Consider the following 24,758-nt stretch of genomic DNA (forward strand, 5'->3'; position numbering starts at 1 on the left):
TCTCAGGAAAAAATACAAACCTTGATGCTATTAATGATCAAAGAACAATATATTGTATTAGATGGTGGTACCTACATGGGAAAGGCTATATGTAGATCCAACCTCTTGCCATTAAGATCCTCTCACAACTAATTTTTAAGTTTTCTTTTTCTTTATAAATGGCTACTTACCTTGTAGAATTAACACTCTTAAATTTGTATTGTATTTCTAATTTTCTTTTGATTTTGTTCGATGTCTCTCTAGGTTGTGAGCTCTTGTATTGCTAATAAAAAATGGAATGCATATTCCTTTATCCTCTAAAGCATACCTAGTTGGGTGCCATGAAAGAAGAGGACTTGGTATTCATTTATAGTAATTTGTACCTCTTGTCACGCAAGGATTTAAAATATAGGAAAGAGATAGAGAAGTTGTGGGATGTAGCGCCCGAGTCTCCTAACTTGGATATGACCATCAAAAATCTAGATAGAGCTACCTTGTTGGTTGTAGATGATGGTGGTGGTGATACAACACCATCTAGGTCTAGTGGAACCGATTTGGGTTCCAATGATGAGAATCTTGATCTAGTTGTAGCTAGGGATGAACCCACTGATCCCTTATTTTTTGATGACCCATTTGACCCTTAAAGGGCCTTGATACAATGATGAACTATTAAACACTTGTCACTATTGTCATAACGTTCCAAACTTTATTATTTGATAAACTACTCTATATTTTGAATTTTATTTTGCAATTTAGTAATTCAATGTATGATTTTCTTTAATTTGTGAACATAGATTAATGAGAAAATATTTACTATTTATCTTTGACCTTTGGCATCGATCAATGATCAAACAAATATATTCATACTATGAAATGATTTAGTTTTAAAATAATCTAGCGTTCTCTTTTTTTTTTTGTATATATAATGCATATATATATACACACGGACCCATTCCCGAATCCGAACCTCAACTAGCAACTTAGCAATACCCTTTTTCATCACATTCTAGATTGTTTACTGCTAAATTTGATAAGTTATATACATGAAGTTATAATAAAGATGGCAGTGCACACTAGATATAGGACTAAATATGTCTTCATTCACTCATGAAACTACTACAGAGAAAAAGACCAAAGATGGGCAGCCAAGGATTATAGTTCATCCTACTACACCATACTACATTCATTGGTGGTACACAACATATTCAAAGGACTAGGAACTCGAGACTCAACTTGGCGAGTCTTCCAAGATGCACCAAACTCAATGAGTCCCCTAGCCAAGACTCTACCATGCATCTAGAAGCCAAAATCAATAAAAAACCTTGAATATTAGAAGTCTCCAGCAATGATAACTTGGTGTGGGTTGATCAAGTGGATCAAGAGGCGGGGTAGTAGCTATGGCAGAGGAGTGAAGAGCACAAGTAGAGCTCTTGGAAGATGGCGTGAACATCACTAAACGTGAAATAGAAGAAGATATCATGATTGCACCATCATTCAAGGACCTATCGTAAATGCATATGTAGGATGGCTAGGGAGGCCAGTAAACTAGGCTCATTTAAGCCATAGACTTATGGCATTTTTTTATATTCATTTAGAACTTTTGATGCCATGGATTTCATATTCTATGACTTTTGTATATACTTAACACTGTTATATATCTAATGTATTATTTACTTCAAGTAAAATTAGTATTTATACTGGTGTGATCAATTTATACTTGTGTACATGATCTAAAGAGCTTCTATTTGGTGAGATTATTGTGTCTTTAAGGTTTATTTATTAAAGTATGCAGGAAACAAGCTTTTGATGCTTAAAAATCTTTAAATATTTTGGGATTTTCATTTTTTGTTCTTTGCTATGGTGAGCCTAGTCAACGAGTCCAAGTCCAAATCAAAAATGAGCTTGTCGAGTCTAGGCGAAGTCTGTGTCTCGTAAGAATGATTTTGACACACAAGTCACCCATTGCATTTAAAATGTGAAAATAATGTGGAAAAAAATGGTAGCTAAAAAAGTCAAATTGTTTTCCCTGTGAATGCATGAGTGTCCCTCACACGACACTTGAAGAGAAAATATTCTTCTCAAAATTGTACCATATACCTAATTTCTCCCTTAAGTGACGAAATTATGAAAATACAATACAACCTTCAGCCTGCACAAGAAAGGAAGACAACCAATCAAAGGAGGTCATCAATTGGTCAAGTTACAGCCACAAGCACATCCTTCAATGCTGACATAGGAGCTGCAATGGAGTGCAAAAATTAGAAAAACTCTGCAAGTCTTTCTCTAAACTAGGGAAAAGAAGGCTGTCAAGTGTTCTACTATGCAATTTATGAAATATAATGATTATTTCCAAAGGCAGTCATCACAAATTAATAATAGTTTTCAGCTAATTATCGTATTTGGACTTTCCATATTGGTGTGATTTTATACTCAATTTGTATTCAAACAAATCAAATTTAATGAAAACCACTTTGGTACTAGCTCATAAATTCATCAGATATATTTTACTTTGAGGTTTGCAAAACAAAATGTGTTTTTAAAGAAAATTAAGCAGCTTTTTAAGTTACAAAGTGTTTTGCCAACTCACATGTTTTGGGTCTAACAAGTTTTTGTCGAATCTAAACCCATCCACTATTATTTTTCCTTCATATATAGGACTTACACATCTTGAATAAACTCACAATTACTGGCTATGCATAAATGGCATTTAATAAGTCCAAGCCCATCCCTTCGTTCGCTTCTATCCCAATCCAATTGAATGCTTCATATGTCATGCAACATTGATTACATTACACTCGTACTTAGATACATCTCAAATTTCCCTTCTCTTTTATAAAATTTCGCAGCGAGAACAAAATTTCAAGTTTTAACTCAAGCAATATGCCACAGAAAGTTGGTAGTACACATATTGACTCCATATAAGTTGTCCATCCATTGAGCTCTTCCTCAAAAATCAACAACATGCTGATAATTTCAAAACCTTCTCAAATCAACATGTGCTTGTTTGAGCAAAAAAATTCATTGAGTTTTGAATACTTAAGTCGTCACATAATAAGATGCAAAAGTTTGTCTTTTATGTCAAGAACGATTCAGCTCTTCATCATCAAATCTCTTGAGGATTTTTGGTGCACCCATTTACCTCTTGCATAATAGTCTCAAAATGCCCAAATTCTTTACACCTCAACTTATCTGGAGACCTAAACTTATCATTAAGTGCACTACACCAACTTCCACAAGCATGGCATTGATCATCAGACAATTATTATGGTAGTTTCAATGAAATTACTTGATTTTTGTACCTTCCATGTCCTAACACTAATATATACAAGACTCATAAAAAAAAATTGTGATCCAAATTATTAAAAAGACATTATGATTGGTCATACATTTGCTATATTTTATGCACCTATCGGCAACACACACCTCTGCAATGACAAGTCAATAATGAGATCTTAGAGATGTAGTTATATGGAGCCTAGTAAGACTCACAAGTTAGTTTTCCTTATTCATTCGATGTGGTTTCCCCCCAGATTTGTCTACGACGGTTTGGAGGCAGCACCCCCAAGATGATGTCAAGGGGCAGCACCCCTTGCGAGGTCTTGGATCAATGACTTTATTATTGTAAAAGGTGTCGGGAACTATATATTTTATTGCATGACTTATTCAGCACTAACTTTGTAAGAGGCAAAAAGCTTGTATGAATTAGCTTAGGGTTAGGGATTTCATAATATATGATGATTTACTAGCTTTTTGTTGAAATCACTGGATAATAATAATAGTGGAGTCATTGGTGGACGTAGTCCAAAAATTTGGCGAACTACGTTAAACCTTTGTCTTATGTTATCTTTTGTGTGGTTTATCACTTTCTGATATTAGTTATATTTGCATGTAATTGTTATCTCTATCTCGTTAATCCTAACAAATGGTATTAGAGAGAGGTTGTTTCAATTATCCTCTACAGGAAGGTCTCACAGTTGATACAGAGCGATGGCAGACAAGGGTAAGCTTAAGGTTGAGAAGTTTAATGGGCAGAACTTTCAATTAGAAAATGCAAATGGAGAACTATCATTATCAAAAGAATTTATGGCGGCCATTGCAAGAAAAATCCAAGAAAGAGGCAACTATGATAGATGAGGACTAGGATATTTTGGACAGAAAGGCACTTGGAAGTATTTGTTTATGCCTAGCACAATTTATGGCATTTAATACTCCAAAAGTGAAGACAACCGAAGAGTTGATGGAAACCCTATCAAAGTAGTATGAAAAGCCCTCCACTTCAAAAAAGGTATTTCTCATGCGGTATTTATTTAATATGACGATGGCAGAAAGTGGATCTTTTGTTGATCATTTAAATGAGTTCAATATAGTTACCAATCAATTATCTTTTGTAAATGTTAATTTTGATGAATTAATTAGGACTCTCTTGATTTTGTGATCTTTTCCTGAAAGTTGGAATGGCTTGGTAATGGCTAAGTAATTATGTTTTTGGTTTTAATACCCTCAAATTTGATGATGTTATTGGTGTTATTTTAAGCTAGGAAACTTGTAGGAAAAACTCAGGCGGATCTACATCAAGAAGTATCTTGAACACACAAAGCAAAGGCATAACAAATGAGAGGAAACAATTTTGGAAATCAGGGGAAATCAAAAGGAAAATCAAATGGAAGGAGATCTCAATCCAAAGGATTAAGAGATTGTTGGTATTGTGGGAAACTAGGGCATAAGAATAAAGATTGTTGATATCGGAACAATAAATGAGACAAACAAGATGGAAAAAAGGAGGCAAATGTGGTAAGTAATAAATTCGAAGAGGATTTTTTGTTTTTTTCTTTAGAAAATGTTGATAATTCATGAGTTTTACATTTAAGGGCTTCATTTCATCCTACTCGCCATAGAGGTTATTTTCTTCATTATGTCCTAAGGGATTTTAAGCTACTTTATTTGGGAGATAATGAGCTCTCTCAGGTTGTTGGAAAGAAGAAAATTAAGATTAAGTTGCATAATGGGAATCATTCGCTACTACAAGAGGTAAGACATGTTCCAAAGTGGACTAGGAATTTAATTTCAGCAAGGAAACTGGATGATGGGTGTTGCACAGTTACTTTTAATGATAAAAATTGGAGGGTTAAAGAGGTTCTTAGTACTAAAAAAAGGTGTAAAGGTAAGCACCTTATATCTTTGTAGAGGTCATGTTGATCCTTCTACATTAATTGTTTCAAAGAAAAATGAATGCTCAAGAATGGTTCTTGCAGTTGAGCAGGGAAAACAAATAGTTGTTGCAGATTCTGAAAAAACACTATGGCACAATAGACTTAAGCACATGAGTGAGACAAGTATGAAATTACTTCATTTAAAGAAAATGTGTCGATATGTATTTCTATGAAAGTTTTGTATATAAAAAACAAAAGAGAGTTCTGTGAAGAGTGTGAAGAAAAAGAAAAATGCGAAGTTAGAGTTTGTGCATAAAGATGTATGGGGATTAACTCAAGTATCTTCCCTTGGTGGCTCTCAATATTATGCTACATTCATTGATGATGCAACTAGAAAAGTATGGTTTTATTTCCTTAGAAAGAAATCTAATGTATTTGTAACTTTTAAGAAATGGAAATGCTTCGTTGAAAATAAGACTACTAAAAGGCTAAAATGGCTCACATCTAGTAATGGTGGTGAATATTACAGAATTGAATTTGAATATTATTGTTCCACTACTGGTATTCTTAGACTGAGTCCTGTTCCGACGACTCCACAAGAAAATGGAGTGGTTAAATGCATGAACAGGATAATAATGGAGTGTGCAAGGAGTATGAGGTTACATGTTGGGCTATCCTTAAACATGCGGGCAGATGGTGTCAATAATATTGTATATTTGATCAATAAAGGTCCCTCTACTCCTTTGAGTTGTGGTATATCAAAGGAACCATGAACTGGTAAGAAGGTGAGTTATTCTTTTCTCATAACCTTTGGTTGTAAAGTATTTGCACATATAGATTTTAAAAATATAACCAAACTGGAAGCTAAATCTAAGAAATGTGTATTTGTTGGATATGTCATTGATGAATTTGGCTAAAAAAAAATGGGATATTGAAAATTATTATAAAAATAGAAGCAAGGATGTTATATTCAATGAGAAAGTGTTGAGCAAATATTTGTTGCTTGCAGCAGCATGAGAAGAAAGAAAATGATTATGTAGTACTAGATGATACTCCAAAAGATGTTCCATTAGTTCCTTATGCTCTGCAACAACAAGAACAACAACAACACCAACAAATACCATAAACCCTACTGAATGTTAGATGATCAACAAGGCTAAGCAAACCTCCCAAAAGATTTTCTCCCTCTTTGTATTCTATTTTATTAACATATGCAGGTGAATCAGAATGTTATGATAAAGTTGTACAAGTGGATACAAAGATTTTGTGGGAGTCTGCTATGAAAGAAGAAATGGACTCTTTGCTGAAAAATCAGACTTTGGATTTATGTAAATTACCTACAAGTAAAAGGGCTTTACAAAATAAATGGGTTTCCAGGCTGGAAAAAGAGGATGGAGATAAGAAAAGATTTAACGCCAAGTTAGTTGTACAAAGATTTGCACAGAAAAAGGGCATTCATTTTGATGAGATATTTTCTCCAATTGTTAAAATGACTTCTATTCGTACTGTTGTAAGTATTTTGGCTACTGAAGATTTTCATTTAGAGCAGTTTGATGTTAAAACGACTTTTCTTCATGGTGATTTGAATCAAGAAATATTTATTGAACAGCCACGTGGATTTGAAGTCAAAGGTAAGGAGAATTTAGTGTGTAGATTAAAGAAAATTGTATATGGCTTGAAGCAAGCACCTCAACAATGGTATCCTAAATTTCACATTTTAAGCATGAGCATGGATACACTAGGTGTCAATCTGACCATAATGTATATTTTAAGAAGTTGGAAGATTTATGCTTATATGTTGATGATATGCTTGTAGTTGGGTCTAACATGGATCGCATCATAGGATTGAAACAGTAGTTAGCACATTCCTTCGCTATGAAAGATTTGGAGGCAGCAAAACAAAACCTCCTTATGAAAATTTGCAAAGATGGGAAAAACAAAAAATTGACATTATCTCAAGTCGATTATATTAAGGTGTTGCAACGTTTGTGTATGGAGAATGGCAAAGTTATCAGCACATCTTTGCTTGGTCGTTTTAAATTGACTAAGGAGATGTGTCCAAAGACACAGGAAGAGGAGGTTAAAATGTCTATGGGACCTTATGCTTCACTAGTAGAAAGTTTAAAATATACCATGGTAGGTACTAGGCCAGAGATTACACATACAATGGGAGTCGTTGACAAGCATATGAGTCATCCTAGGATTGAGTATTGAAATGTAGTCAAACATATCCTCAAATATTTGAAAAGAACATTTTGGGTGCTCTACTACAGATTTACAGGGCTATGTTGACTCAAATTTTGTAGGGGATCTTGATACCAAGCAGAGTACTACAAGATATGTATTTACTGTTGGTGGGACAATAGTGAGTTGGATTTCTCAATAGAGAAGGTGAATTCTTTATCCACTACAGAGACAATGTATGTTGTTGCTATAAAGGCAACCAAAGAGATGATATGGCTTCAGTTCTTTATGGAAGAATTAGGACACCAACAAAGGGACAATTATTTGTTTATAGATAGATAGAGTGTGATTCATCTTGCAAAAAAGAAAATCTATACATTTAAAGACAAAACACATATAGCTGCGGTACCATTTCATTCAGTCAATTTTGGATGATGGACAATTAAAGCTAAAAAAGATACATACAAATGATAATCCACTTGATATATTTACAAAGGCAATGACAATGGGGAAGCTGAACTCCTCTTCAGCTTCAGTTAGTCTTCTTGACTGAACAATTTAAAAGAACAACAAAGTTCAAAGTGGTTTACATTCTAGTGAGGGCTACAAGTTTAGCAATGTTGTGATCAATCTCCAAGTGGGAGGTTATTGTTGTGTAGTTTGATCTGTCTCTAAGTGGAAGATTGTTGTTATGTGGAGCCTAATCAGACTCTGAAGTTAATTTTTCCCTACTTCATGCAATTTCACCCTAGATTTTTCTACAAGGGTTTGGAGGCAGCACCCTTAAGACAAAGTCAAGGGGAAACACCCATTACGATGTCCTAGTTCAATGACTTTATTATTGTAAAAGGCGTCGAGAGCTATTCTCTATTGGACGACTTATTCTAACCCTAATTTTGTAAGTGGTAAAAAGCTTGTATGAAATGGCTTAGTGTTAGGGGTTTCATAAATGTATGATGATTTAGTAGCTTCTTGCGGTGGTATTAAGCTATAAGGGATTGTGGATTGTAATTAGGTTGAAATCACTAGATAATGATAATATTAGATTCGTTGTTGGTGGACATAGCCCAGGGATTGGGTGAACCAATTAACTATCCAAACTCATTTTAAAAGCTGGTCAATTACCTCCACCTTCCACAGAAAAGTCATCAAAGCCTCACAAACAAGACAGAAGCCATTGAACAATTGTTTAGTAGCGATAGAGCCTAAAAGAAACTAGCTACTACACTCTGGTACAACAAACATTAGCTAACAAAGGGCAATGAATTACAAGCACCTAGCAGTGGCTGATTATGCGTCTCCAAATAAAATATGGTTGGCTACCCTTAATACTCAATAGGAAGACAATAGAGTAGGGTAGAACTACAATGCTCATCCATTCATTAGAATAATGTTTAGTCCATCCCTTTGTTCTCTTCTATGCCAATGCAATTGAATGCTTCGTATGTCACTCAACATTGAGTACACTTATGCTTGTACTTAGATGCAACTCAATCTTCCTAGCTCTTTTATTATTAGGATTAACGACACAAAAATAGAAATTACATGAAAATATAACCAATATCAAAAAATAATAAATCACACAAAAGAGAATACAAGACACAAAGATTTAACGCGGTTCACCCAATCCCTAGGCTACGTCCACCAAACAGCGAGTCCAATATTCATATTATTGAGTAAGTACAACCTGATTACAATCTATAATCCCTTACAGCTCAATAGCACCGTAAGAAGCTACAACCTCATCATACATTATGAAATCCCTAACCTTAAGACTTTTTATACATAATTTTTGTCACTTACAAAATTAGGGCTAGAATAAGTTGTCCAATTAAAAAATAGCAACTAGTGCCTTCTACAATAATAAAGTCGATCGAGCTTTTGGGGGCGTTACCCTCGAAAAAACCTCACAGGGTGTTGTTCCTCAACTGCACTTTGTACTACCATAGGGAGTGCACTTGGGAATCTGCCCTAGGTCCCTACAAGAGATACTACCCCCAAACGCCCGTAGTAAAATCTAGGAGGAAACCGTGTTGAATAAAGTGGGCAAAAAATTAACCTCTAAATCTGATTAGGCTCCACATCACAACAATCTCCCACTTGGAGACTGATTAGACTCCACAATAATAACCTCCCACTTGGAGATTGATCATAGCATTGCTACTCCAATGAAATGTAAAACCACCTCAAACTCTGTTGTTCTTTTATTTTGTTTAGTCTAAAAGACCAACCAAAGCTAAAGAGGAATTCAACTTCTCTCTTGTCACTATCTTTATAAACATATCTGTTGGATTATCATTTGTATGGATCTTCTCCAATTTTAACTTTCCATCATCCACAACTAACCGAATGAAATGGTACCGCAACTATATGTGCTTTGTCTTTGAATGCAGAGAAAAATTCTTCACAAGATAAATGACACTCTAGCTATCTATAAACAAATAATTGTCCATCTGAAGGTGCCCCAACTCTTCTATGAAGAATTAAAGCCATATCATCTCCTTGGTTGCCTCTATAGTAGCAACAACCTATGCCTCTATAATGAACAAAGTATTAACCTTTTGCAACCAAGAAATCCAACTTACTATTGTCGCACCAATAGTAAATACATAACCTATAGTACTCTGCCTAATATCAAAATCCCCTGTTAAATCTTAATCAACATAGCTTTGTAAATTAGTAGTATAATTCATTGGATGTTCCTCTCAAATATCTGTGAATCCATTTGACTGCATTCCAATGCTCAATCTTTGGATGACTCATATACTTGCTTACAACTCCCACGGCATGTGCAATGTCTGGCCTAGTACATACCATGTCATACATTAAACTTTTTATAACTAAAGCATAAAGTACCTTGGACATCTTATCCTCCTCTTCTCGTGTCTTAGGACACATCTCCCTAGTCAATTTTAAATGACTGACCAAAGGTGTGTTGACAGCTTTGGCATTCTTCATAGAGAAACACTGCAACACCTTCTCAATATAATCAACCTAAGATAATGTCAATTTTTTGTTCTTCCTATCTCTGCAAATTTTCATACAAAGGATTTGTTTTGTTGTCCCCAAATCCTTCATAGAAAATGAATCTGCTAACTATTGTTTCAACCCCTTTATATGATCCATGTTAGACCCAACTACAAGCATATCATCAACATACAAGCATAAAATAATGTAGTTGTCATCATCCAACCTCGTAAAATAAACACAATAATCTGAATGAGACATAGTGTATCCATGCTCATACATAAAACTTTTAAATTTAAGATACCATTACCAAGGTGTTCACTTCAAGCCATATAAACTTTTCTTCAATCAGCACACTAAATTCTCATTACCTTTGACCTCAAATTCATATGGCTGTCATATATATTTCTTCATCCAAATTACCATGAAGAAAGGTTGTTTTAATATCAAGTTGCTCCCAATACAAATCTTCAATAGCCATAATACTTAAAACAATGCGTATAGAAGTAATTTTAACAACAGAAGGAAATATCTCATCAAAATCAATGCCCTTTTTCTATGCAAATCATTTTACAACTAACCTAGCTTTAAATCTTTTCTCACCTCCATCTTCTTCTTTCAACCTATAAACTCATTTATTTTGCAAAGCCCTTTTACTTGCAGGTAACTTACATAAATCCCAAGTCTGATCTTTCAACAAGGAATCTATTTTCTTTGTCATTGTAGACTCCCACTGAATCTTAATATTCACCTACACAGTTTTATCAAAACATTCAAGTTTACCAACATTTGTTAATAAAATAGAATACAAAGAGGGAGAAAATCTTTCTCGAGACTACTTAGCCTTGTTGATCGTCTAACATTCACTAGGCTGTGTGGTATCTGTTGTTGCGGTTGTTGCGGAGCATGAGGGATTGTTGGAACATCATCCTTTTGAGTATCATCCAGCACTACATAATAATTTTTTTTCTACTCATGTTGCTGCAACAACGGATTTTTAAACAACACTTTCTCATTGAATATGACATCCCTACTTCTTAAAATTTTATGATTTTCAAAATCCCAAAGCCTATAACCAAATCGAGCAATGTCATATCCAACAAATACACATTTCTTTGACTTAGCTTTTAGCTTGGTTCTATTTTCAAAATTTATATGCGCAAATGTTCCACAACCAAAAGTTTTTGAGAAAAGAATAACTTTCTTACCGATGCATGCTTCCTCTAGAATACTACTGCCCAAAGGAGTAGAGGGACCTATATAAATCAAATATACAGCAGTATTGACAGCCTCTGCCCACATGTTTAAGGGCAGTTCAACATTTAACCTCATGCTCCTTGCATGCTCCATTATTGTCCTATTCATGTGTTCAACCACTCCATTTTCTTGTGAAGTACTCGGAACAGTTTTGTGTCTACGAACACCATTAGTGGAACAATAATCTTCAAATTCTTTGCTACAATACTCATCACCATTATCATATCTGAGACATTTTAGCTTTTTACCAGTCTCATTCTCAACCAAGCATTTCCATTTCTTAAAAGTTTGAAATACATCAAATTTTTGTTTAAGGAAATAAACCCATACTTTTCTAGTTGCATCGTCAATAAATGTACCATAATAATGAGAGCCACCAAGGGAAGATACTTCAACTAGTCCCTATACATCTATATGCACAACCTGTAATTTCTCATCTTTCTTTTCCTTCCCACTCTTCACAAAGCTCACTCTCTTTTGTTTTTCATAAACACAACTCTCACAGAAATCTATATTGACACACTTTAGACCTGATAAAACTTTCTTTGAATGAAGCACTTTCATACCTTTCTCACTCATGTGCCTAACTCTATTGTGTCATAGTGTTGTATCACAATCTACATCTGTTTGTTCTCCATACTCAATTACAACAACTGTTCCTAAACATTCATTTTTCTCTAAAACAATCAACTAGAAGGAACACTGTGACCTGTACAAATATATAAGGTGCCTACTTTCACACATATTGCTACTACTACGGAAACTTTTGAAACTTTCCAATTTTTATCATTAAAAGTAATTGTGCAACCCCCGTCATCCAATTGCTCTGCTGAAATTGAATTCCTACTCAGCCTTGGAACATGTCTCACCTCTTGTACTAGTCAATGATTCTCATTCTACAACTTAATCTTAATTGTTATTTCCAACAATCTAACGGGTTCATTATCCCCCAAATAAACAAGCCCAAAATCCCCTTGGACATAATCAATAAAATAACCTCTATGGGGTGTGGCATGAAATGAAGTCCTAAATCTAAAATCCATAAATCAACACTTTCTAAAGAAAGAAGCAAAGCATCCTCTTCGGATTTGTTACTTGCCACATTTGCTTCTTTGTTCCCTTCTTGTTTGTCTCCTTCATTGTTCTCTCGAGTCCAGCAATGCTTCCTCTTATGCCTTGGTTTTCACAGTAGTAGCAATTTCTTAGTGCTCTAGATTGAGAGCTCTTCCCCCTTGATTTTCCTCTTGATTTCCCATGATTTCCAAAATTGCTTACTCTCTCATTCATTGTACCTCTACTTTGTGCATTCAAAACACTTTCTAGTGTAGATACACCTAAAGTTTTCCTACAAGATACCTCACTCAGAATAACACCAATCACATCATCAAATTTTAGTGTATTAGATCCAGAAATAGAATTGCTCACAATCATTACCAAGTCATTCCAGCTTTCACGCAAAGAACACAAAATCAAGAAAGCCCTACTTTCTTCGTCAAAATTAACATTTACAGAAGATAATTGACTAATATGTATTAAACTCATTTAAATGATCTACAACACATCCACCTTTTGTCATCTTCATGTTAAATAAACACTTCAAGAGAAATACCTTGTTTGAAGTGAAGAGTTTTTCATACAACCTTGCAAGGGTTTTCATCAACTCTCCAGTCATCTTCACTTTTGTAAAATTAAATGTCACCGATTGTGCCAAGCATAATCAAATACTGTCAAGTGTCTTTCTATCCAATATATCCCAGTCCTCATCTGTCATAGCTGTCAGTTTCTTGAATTTTCCTTCCAATGGCTGCCATAAATCCTTCTGATAAAAATAATCCTCCATTTGCATTTTCCATAACTGAATGTGTTGCCTATTAAACTTCTCAACCTTCAGCTTACCCTCATCTTCCATTTCTTCCACTCAACCATGAGAGCATACAAAGGATAGCTAAAAAAATGACCTCGCTCTGATACCACTTGTTAGGATTACTGAGACAAAAATAAAAATTACATGCAAATATAACCAATATCAGAAAATAATAAATCGTACAAAAAAGAACACATGACACAAAGATTTAACTTGATTCACCAAATCCCTGGGCTACTTCCACCAAACAGCAAGTCCAATATTCTGATTATCCAACATAGTAACAACAATCAAGGCAATTCATGTGATTCGACGGTTCAATTCAAGCTAAGCAGTTTTTTGTGAATCAGTAAATCAAATCGACGATTTCTTGGCATGAATCGCCATGAATCGACAGGAAAAATTAAGCGGCCCAATTGGACAAATTAAAAATATATAAAAGTACAACTTTTTTAATGATTTTTTTTTCACATTTCTCTTTCTTATAACTCTAAAAGGCCTATTTGTTGAGCATGATAAAAAAAGAGGAAAATTGAGACAAACATGAGCTAGAGCTAGAGCAATCAAACTTGTCTTTTCATTTTGTTTACAGATAGACATATGTTTCATGGATCTTCATCTTACATATATTTATCATTTGATGTCATTGGTTTTATGGATCTTCATCTTACATAGATTTATGATTTGACAACATTTATAATTCTATATAACTACGTCATTATGATCCTATGATTTCTATTTACTTAATCTAAAATTTATATTTTACATATGTGATGGATTTATCATTTATGTTATTTATGTATGTTAGATTCTATTTGATGATGTTATAGTGTGTTTAAGTTATACTCAATATAGAGTGCATGAAATAAATTTTAAAGTGTTAAAATCTCTAAATTTCAAGGGTTTTTTTAATTTGTTGATTCATAACCAATTCAATTTCGATTCATGGCAGATTTGCAATTCAATTCGGCCTTGTCGATTCTGATTCAATTTCGATAATACTTTGTTATCCAGTGATTACAATTTGATTACAATCTGTAATCCCTTACTGCTCAATACCGTCCCAAGAAGCTAAAATCTCATCATACATTATGAAATCCCTAAGGCTTTTTACACAAGATTTTTGCCGCTTTTGAAATTAGGACTAGAACAAGTTGTCCAATAGAAAAATTAGCAGCCAATGCCTTTTACAATAATAAAGTTGGTAGAGCTTTTGGGGGTGGTGCCCCAGAAAAACCCCCACAGGGGCATTGCCCCTTGACCCCACCATGTATTGCGATAGGGAGCGCACTTGGGGCTCTACACTAGGACCCTGCAAGGGGAGTTGCCCCTTGACCCCGTCTTGGGGGCACTGACCAAAGCCCTTGTAGTAAAATCTGGGGGGAAACCGCGCCAAATAAAGTGTGGAAAAAATAAACCTTCAAGTCTGATTAGGCTCCACATCACAACATTTATAACATTTCCCAATCAGGACAAAATTTCATGTTTTGACTCATGCAACATACGTCAGAGAGTTGTTACTACACATTGACTTTAGATTAGCTGTCCCTCCATTGAATTCTTCCTCACAAAGCAACAAAATGCTGATAATTATAATACCTTCTGGAAGCAACATGTGCTTCTCTAAGGAAAAAATTTCATTGAGTTTTGAATACTCAAAATCATCACACAATAAGATGCAAAAGTTTGTCTTTTATGTCAAGAAGGATTGAGTTCTTCATCATTGAATCTCCTAAAGCATTTTTGGTGCACCCTATTACCTCTCGCATAATCTGTCTCAAACTATATCACCCAACTTCTTTACACCTAAAATTATCTAGAGACCTAAACTTATCATTAACAACATTACACTAGCTTCCACAAGCATGACATTGATCACTGTACAATTATTATGGTTGTTTTTGTGAAATTACTTTATTTTTGTACATTTTATGTCATAACACTAAATATGTACAAGATGTCAGAACAAATCCGTGATCCACATTATTAGGACATTATGATGGTCAAATATTTTCTTTATTTCACACCATCCCTATTTATTGAGCACAAAATGAAGAAACTACCCAATGCAAACGAAAGTCTTGTCAAAATAATTCAATTATCTTTTTATTGATCATAAAGGATGAATCAACATTCTGATTGTACTATATTTGCCTCAAGTAAAAATAAACAAAAGGACATTTTATTTATTATTGAAGTATAATATTTGAATTTATATTACAATTCATCACTTTACTCCTTATTCCTCCTTACAAATTAATATATCATTAACAAAATGCTCATCTTCAAAATATATGTATTGCTGCTCCTAAATGACATAAGTCTTATTCATATTAAGATGTGACTTTTCAAATAAACCATGTCCCTTTAGAAATAAATTACATATTTTCTAATCATAATCACACCAAGTTACAATAAGTCAGTTCATCTCTTTTTAGTCTTCGATTAATCACTATTTCTTCTAAAAGTTTATGATATGCAACTTAGTCCATTTTATAATTATTGATTTTAATGCTGGCATGTTAATTTCTATGAACTGCAATGCCCATCAAATCGTAGACTGCTGTATTTATATAAAATTAATCTTTTAAATATTGTCATCGTATTTTAGTCTTTCAAACCTCAAGAAGGACCAATATTGTCAACATCTATATTTTATTGTCGTATTTATGCATGAGGTTGTTGTTTAATATTCATACTGTGTGTGTTATTGATCAGACTTCCATTGCCGTCATCTCCAAGTATTTTTGAAAACATGAAAGTTTATAATATCCGGCTTCTTGATCACATGATGGGCTTGTTCTTTTATCAATTTTCCTTCCAAACTTTGACATATATGTTGTCGTGTATGAAGAGATTGTGTGTTGATGTGTATAAGGAATTTTTGCCGCATATCATCAATAAATATAGCTTTGTTTCAATCCCTTCATTTTAATATTTTGTTGTTGTTGATGACGCTTTTCATAATATTGTCAAGTTTCTTTGTCCTGCATGGATATTATAATATGCCTTTGTATGCACCTGAGTATCTGCCATTACTGACATGTATTGGTTACTGCTAATTTCTTTGTCAACAGATAATATATTGCACCTAATAATTATCTTCTACAAACCCAAACTCAAAATACCTGAAAAGCATTGTAGCCAAGGTCTCTACAATCTTCCCCACCAATTGTCATATAGCCCGAGAGCCCCAAATGAGAGTACCCTCAAATACTCTATATGAATCCTCTCGCAAATTCAACTCTCAAGTAAATTCTCCATGAATGACTGGGTGTAATAGAAATTATATGTGGAAGAATCAACTTGCTCCCCCACAACCCACAGTTGATCCCTATGAAACTGTGGCACTGCCAACTGTCTAATGCTACCAGCTTTATGAAATGAAGAAATAGATGAGCTTCTAGCAGAAGGAAACAAATCACCGTAAGACCCCATCTCCACTGATGCTCTCACCTCTGTACCTACTACACCCATATCCTTGATGGATGTGTCTGCCACATAATCACGCCCCTCATCCCCGACCATAGAAGCAGACCCACCACAATGTACAACTGAACTGGATCTAGGGTTGGTGTGGACCGAACATGCTCCATCTCCACAATAACCTCATCCAACTGTGACTGTGACTCCTAAAAGGCCAACCGAGTACACTGAAGAGAGTCTACAATCACCTCAAGCTCCTAGATGAGCTCAGCCACCTCCACCACTTTCCCTAACAACGTCTCATAACAAGTGCTACCCCACTCCAGAAGATAGTCCCTGTCAGCAACTTACAGTGAATAATTATGCTTCAAGATCCTGACAGCCTCTAAAAGTGCATGAGTCTCTGCTAGAGAAAGAGTACTATCATCATGCTCATCTCACATAGGAGCACCCCAACCATATGCGCCTAACATCTAGCAAATCGCATCATAATGCTCAAGAGCTGAAGAGATGTCACCATCACTCACCTTTAGTTGGCTGACCACATGATGCCTCTATAATCCTTGATTCCTATGCAAGCTCTATGTCTCACTATTTGCACTACGATAGAAAACTAAATTAGAGCTCATCACCAAATCACTCACTGAATGTGTGATATCCTCTTCACACACATCTACAACCGAGATATAACTATTTAGTACCTTAACCAACACCTCCTCTAAAGAAGCGGAAGCCCGCATAGTATCGCACTCTTTGCATGACTCTACTTCCCCCTCAACAAAAAGAAGTCATATATCTTGATCCTCAAACTCGTCCAATACCTCCTCATAGTCATCACCCAATATCTGAAAAGAAATATCATACTCGATGCAGCTCATAGCATCCTCAACTGTCATCAAAGTTGTCCATACTATCTGTATCCCCATCACCTGACAAAGCCTCAACTGCTATCACCTGATTCTGCACATGTGACTCTGTATTAGGTTGTGAAACAATAACGCTAGAGCATAAACCAACAAATGTCGACTCTACAGTAACACGCAAATCACCAACATCATAGTTGGGTGACTCCACACATGCATAGGTCTGTCCTAAGGAAGTAGAAGCCTCTTGCACTCAAGCAACACTGCGACAACTAACATATAAATCTCCAATAACAATCTCCTACTTGAGAGAGTCAGAACAATCAGCAGTAACTAATGCCCCAATAGCACTTGCACTATATCTGCAGCAACAACTTTGGAATTTCCTACCGCACTAGATGGTGGGAAACCACTCTAATACCACTGCAATAACCCCCAATCAGTTCTAACTCTAACAAACATCAAAATACTTCACTTTTGGATGTTTGACATTTTGTCAAACACTTTACATGAAAACTCTAGCTTGTTGTCCTTTATTTTCAGTTTATTTTTACTTGCTTGCAACAGTTTCAAATTTAGTTTAGATGCTTGCAAAAGGTCATTAAATATCCAAGCAAAGAACTGAAGTACAGAGGCAATCTTTTTTTTTGACCATTCAAATGCATATATATGATTTACACATAAAATGTGCATCAACAGCCACTACACGTTTCTACAAACACTTGGTATGCAAGATAAATGAATGATGGCAATTATTACAATGATAAATAGACAAGCAACTAATTAACAGAACCTGTAGTGTATTTCGCATCTGATATATATATATATAGCAGTAACTCATAATAATTCTCATGCCCACTTAGTAGGAGACAGCCCACATATGAAGTGCAGCTAATTCAGTATTAAGCTGCTAGGAGACTCTACATCTCACCCTTTAGCAGATCACTCCAACCAAGACCAACGGTGGTAATATTGGTCACAAATCAATGGGAAAGGGACATCTAGCAGTGTAGAATAAATACCATCAAATAATCTTCAGCTTCAGCAATATATTGTACATAAGAAACCCTCTTACTTGGACACCAAAATTAGATATGATAAACTCCCAAAATGGAGATTCAAATTACCATAAACTTGGAGCATCAAACCCTACCAAGCTACAATGAACACAATAATGGAAGGTGTCAACACAATTATTACAAAATCACTTGCTTCTCAAGGCACAATTGCTACAGAAAGAGAAAGCAACAATACTCAATCCAGATCCATTACACTTCAGCAATGGATCAAAATTCACTAATTCAAAAACCCTCACAAGAGTCAATAAAAATCAAATAAACAATTAGATGATCTATTTGCTTCATGAAGCCACCTTTTATTATGCACTTGGCTTCAGCAACACAACATTAATTAGAAGCTTCTATTAAATTACTTTTCTAGCACATGGCTTCATGAAGACACTTTTCACTTCAGAGGATTCAACTTTTAATTAAATTACTTTTCTAGCACATGGCTTCATGAAGACGTTTTTCACTTAAGAGGCTTCAACTTTTAAATATAATAACTCCTTACACTTTTATATTTCATACTTGACTTAGACTTAATTAATTAATAAATGGCCCCTTCCAATTCTAACTAAACCCTCAAGTGATATTATAAAGTTAAATGATAACTTTATAATAAGTCATTTAATGATTTAATAATAATTTGGCCACTAAAATAATAATAACTCCCAAAATTCTTATCTATTAAAAATGGCATCTGAAACATGAGTCCCTTCAGTTATTTCCCCATGTGACCAAATGCACTTTCCAAAAATAGAAAGGGTCCCTCTCAATTATGACCTGACTTGCCATAAATAGCAGGTGTGTGAAACTAAGCCCAAATGAAGTTCAATCTAACTCAAATGAAAACCAAACTGGAACATGCTAAATTGTGAAGAAGACAAGTGCCTCTCATTGTCAAGCCTCTACCTCAGATGACCCTCTATCCACAATAATTAGCATATGAGGATCACATTAATAGGCTAATCCCTCAAACTTTGATGGTGGCGAAAATGGGGACATCACAATTTCCAACCCCATTTCTTCCAATTGCAACTAAAATCCCTAATATGGCCTGTTAATGTTGTTCTGATCTTTGATCTATGAAGATTATGATCCCAAAGTTTGGCAATGAAATCAACACTTCCATTAATGAAATTCCAGCATCATCTTGATCATATGTCATGTCCCAAACTTCAATTTTTGTAATTGCATGAAGAGCAGTGATAGAACCCTTCTTTGTATCAATAACAATACTCCAAGTCTCAAACATTATTTCTCAAATGGAGGCCCTAGATTTTGCAAAAAAATAGGGCCCCATCAGGTTCCATTGCTTATTCAAAGAGTGCAAGTCCCTCTCCTTCTTCAGATATGATGATCAGCAATGCCTTGCACTCTATTTCTAGGAGGCCTTCTATCTTCAGGATCTCACTGTGCAGGAGTTATCCCCCTCTGGACATGCATCCCTTCACCAGCTTATCACTTCCTTCTTCACTTCGGTTACCTTTCTTAGAGGAACCAAGCGGGATGGGAGCCTATCCACTACTACTCACATCAGATCGATGAGACCATGCAGAGATCATATGCACATACACCATCAGCGACAGCAGTCCTCTCTCCGATGGCGGGCGCAGACTTCTCCACACACAAATAGTTATCCTTCGGTTTTGAGCTACATTTTGAGAACTATGAACCGCTAGTTGTTTCACAGCCTCGTAGTCTCTCTTGTGTGTTGTTGTTTCTCTTTATTTTCTTCTTGCCCTGTTTGTTTCCTTTTTCTCGGACATTGTTTGGTGGTCCTGCCACCTTCTAGCCTCTGTTTGTATCTTCAATCTCTTAGGCCCGTTTGTGGTCTCTTTTTGGACATTAATAATTTATCTTATCTTATCATTACTATGATACAAGTACTATTGAATCCTCTCTTTATAGGTATCTAATTCACCCTAGGATTCTCTATCTCTTGCTGCTCTCTACCTGGACTCTCCCTCTTATTCAGGATTTATGCATCTCTCCAAGTGTTTGCATCCTAATGACCTAACTCTGGGCTTATTGATCGAGGTTTTGCAAGATGTTGTGATCTCTCACTTGGTATTCACCAATATCATGACACGCCCTATAAAATGGTGATTGGTCCCTCCAAAAAATCAGGGTGTTTTACTAAATTTATCAAAGGTGCCAGTAGCAAAATGGGCAGCTCCACCTTCCCCAAAACTTCTTGTGATCTATTTTGAGAAGTTGAAGCAATCGGTAAAAGAGACTAAATAAATAAGTGATAGTTGTATGCTTCACCAAATTTTGGTTCACAGACTTTGTTTGCAAATAATGCAGTGTTTCTAGCCTCTTCCACTGATTTGTAAAGGGTGGTGATGAGGTTCCTAATATCCTCTGTTTTTTCCCGAAATTGAAGGGGGCACACAGCTTAAATCACTACTAACTACAGTTATCAGAGATACACTTTACAAGGCCTTCCTTTAATGTAAAATAAAATCCTCAGTTAAGTTGATAACGGATATGCCTGAAAAAACCTTAAGATGTCAGAACTTCCAGGTCTGTTTTCAACATAACAGGCCCATGTTAGTATGCTACCTTTTATATTAAATCCAATGTTCAAATTTCTCTCCACTGGTAGTTCAATGTTTACTCTTGGGCATATTGATCAACGAGAATAGAGATGGAATCCTTACTGCCATTCCAACGCATTAATCAGACATGAGAAAACCACTCATACATTACCCAAGCAGAGTTTGCTGCCTAAATATACTAGTTTGAATTTATATTTCACTAATTTCTTTTATACATGGGTATTTTATAAAGGGCATAGTAGTTATTTTTTCTTGGATTTATGTTCTTCTTAGGCTGACTTCTTGAATGCAACACAGTTGCTAGCTATGGTGGTTTAAAACAGACCCCTTTCTATTTTAGTCTGTAGACAATGCATATTTTGGTTGAACATGATCAAAAAGGATATTTATAGAAGCTTTTCCTTAAAACATCTACCAAGCTTGCTAAGACCCAAATTGACTTTATATTCATAACATATTCTTTATTCAAACAGAATGAAAATTTGACTTCTGTTCAAAGTAACTTTTCTATTCAAACAGGGTGATTGTTGATCACCAATGCCCACTTGACTAGATGGGCTTAAGTTCCCTCTTGGCCAGCTCATGCCGAATCCTCATCAAGTGAGCATTAAAATTGTCCACTACAGCTGCAATACTACTCCATCCAGGAGATCGGGATTTTTTTTTTTTAAATGCTACCATGCATATTTGTTCTGGAATCAAGGTAACTAAAACTGACCATGCAGTGATTTTGTGGATGCCATGCTCTGCAGATATTCCAAAGAAAGATATCTGACCTTATTTTCTGATGAGGTGGCTAGTTTCATCACATTACTAGGCTAATTGGCTTTTCCTTCCATCCCATCTTATCAAGCACAAGCATGAAAAGGTGCTAAGATAATTAATAATTCATTCCCACATAGAGACGATAATCGTCAGATCAAATATTGTTGAAAATTGACATCAAATAGTTTTCTCCCACTCAAACTACATACAAATCCAAATTATCCTTAAAGCACTGTGCAGGTGATAGGTTGAAGCTGCAACGACTGTGGATGATTATGCTAACAGAGCCTAATGTGATCTATTTCAGTCATTCATGAACAGTCCATAATTGCTTTATTCACTAAACTATTCCTTTCTTTCAGTCAGACAGACATATTTGACCTATTTTGGTCATTTATGGACATAAATATAATTTCATTCTTCATCAAATCCCTTTCTTACTTCTAAAGGCATGTTACTTCTCCCTCCACACCATTCTCTTCTCAAGAAAATGCATTCCATGACATTCGCATGTTGGAATGGAGGCATTGTCTCCTTCTCTCTCACTCTCTTCATGAATGATGTGGAAGTGTTTTCAATATTGCCAATTGCTTTTATTATGGGAGAAGGATACCCTCTCCAAATTAAGTTTTGAAGTTGCCAGAATCTGTAATGGTTAGCTTCTATTGTTCAAGCAGGTAAGCAACCTCATCCTTGTTTCCAGGTTCTAGTCCACTTTCCTTTAGAATGTGTTTTCAGTGTTTTCCAAGGCAGCTTCTATCTTTGGCATATGGCTATTTTTACCAGGTTCTATTCTTAGCACTTTTTCTAGACTTTTTTCTCCTCTTAGTTCAGAGTGCAATGCTTTCCAGTTCAGCATCTTAGTGATATCTAAGGGTGACAGAATAATATTTATTTTATTCAAATTAAGTGCTTTTTATAAAGTCACTTTACAAGTTAGTGAAGGCATAACTATTTAATTTATTCCACTTAATTGCTTTGTATAAAGTCACTTTATAACTTAGTGAAGGCATAAGTGTTCAAAAAGGCACTGGTCTAATGGAAAAAATCATGTTGTACGCACCTAGATGGTGCGTATTTCAAATTTTCTTCAATACAATAATGAAATAATAAGTGTTCCCCACTATTCCTGCACCTGGAAGATGGTCACTTTTAAGCTTTTTTAAAAGCAAATTGGTCCCCACAAGTGACATCAAGACAAAGGCAAAGTTTTCAATAATTTAAAAGGTTTAATTATACCATCAAAAGGTGATGCCAAGACTTGGAGTTGTATGAAGTGTTCTTAAAAGCAAACATTTCTGAGTTCAAAAGGGGTTGAATTAGAAGAGGTCATTTCATGTTATTTAAAAGGAGAAAGTGAAAGAGAAATTTATTCAAACTGAAACTTGTGTTGACAACTTAACGAAATGTTGCTGATATGAGCTCTGAGAGTTTTTCTGCTGGCTGAGGAAAAAATTTGTCTTTTTGATTGCTGGTTTCAGTGGTGAAAGATCCACCCTAGCTGGTTGGTGTGCTTAAACTTCGACTTTGTAGTATTTTGGCTTGGTTTAGCAATAAGAGTTTGAAGATGTTGAGGATTTATGAAGATTTTTAATAAGGGTAGTGAATTATTGGTATTGGTGAGCTTTGTTAGCATGTTGTTCTAGTTTGTGGTCATTTGGTGTTTTTTCAACGTGCTGATGTGCTTTTCACTAATACTAGCAACCTAGGTTGCATGGGTACCTCCCCCCCCTCCGGACCACGATAAGTTCGAACTGGTTCCAAGTTCAGGTCCGGTTCTAACTTGGTTCGACCAAGGTCCTCTTTCCTCAAACCTGGTTCGATCTGGTTTGAATTGGGGTTCGAACCCGAGCGAACCACCTCAAAAAAATCAAACCCAATTCGAACCCGCTGCTACAGACAGCATTTTAAGTGTTTTATTTGCAATTCTTAATTATTTTTTGGCGCCCATGTAACCTAAAAAGGTGTTATTAATTGGTTTTGTTCCCTCTTATTGTCATTTTATGTTTCTAAATAGGTAATTTTGTCTTGAAGGTGTAAGAACCCCAAATAGGCTCTACGCTGATCACTATTTGTTTCCCTGGGTGTAATGATTGTTTTTTGTTTGTTTTTTAATGTTTTAAGCTATTTTTGGGTTTTTGAGTTGATGAAAAGAAAATACAAATATTGAAAACTAATCTTACCTAAAATTATAACTCAAATCTGGTTATAATGCTAATCAAATTCATTTATTCGGATGGCTCCTAATGTATGTACAATACTTATTGCTGGAAGAATACATTAAAAACATCATCATTAATAGTTGAAAAAAAACCTGATTTTTGTCTCCAATATGCAACCACGCTGCTGGTTGCTTCCTCCTTGGGCAGCGCCTATCAAAAACCGCAATATTAAATCTCTGATTTTTAATTCACTGTAGCTGCTGTTATAACCCCTTCCAACCTGTAAACAGATTCATCCACTTTTTTCTTTACTGAAACACAATATTGACTCCAGAATGAAGTCAACTCACAGGCAAAATTCAAGTGATATTTCACACCCTCAAATTGCATCAACTCTGAAGATACTACGTTCTCCACAGTCTGAATTCTTCTCAAACTTGTAGAAACCCTTGTTGCCACAACTTCAAGAAATTTCACAAGGCAAAGTTTTTTAAGCAATTCTCATAACCTGCTCTT

General features: G+C 35.2%; 1 protein-coding gene across 4 annotated transcripts in view; it reads right to left on the reverse strand.

Moving 5' to 3' along the window:
* LOC149556057 (ion channel CASTOR-like) overlaps window positions 1-24,758 on the reverse strand; it is a 211,934-nt gene that overhangs the window by 63,569 nt on the left and 123,607 nt on the right. The window lies entirely within an intron of this gene.

The sequence above is a fragment of the Cupressus sempervirens genome, chromosome 5 (genome assembly GCF_028749045.1).
Source record: "Cupressus sempervirens isolate cs-2001-9-10 chromosome 5, ASM2874904v1, whole genome shotgun sequence".
NCBI lineage: Eukaryota > Viridiplantae > Streptophyta > Pinopsida > Cupressales > Cupressaceae > Cupressus > Cupressus sempervirens.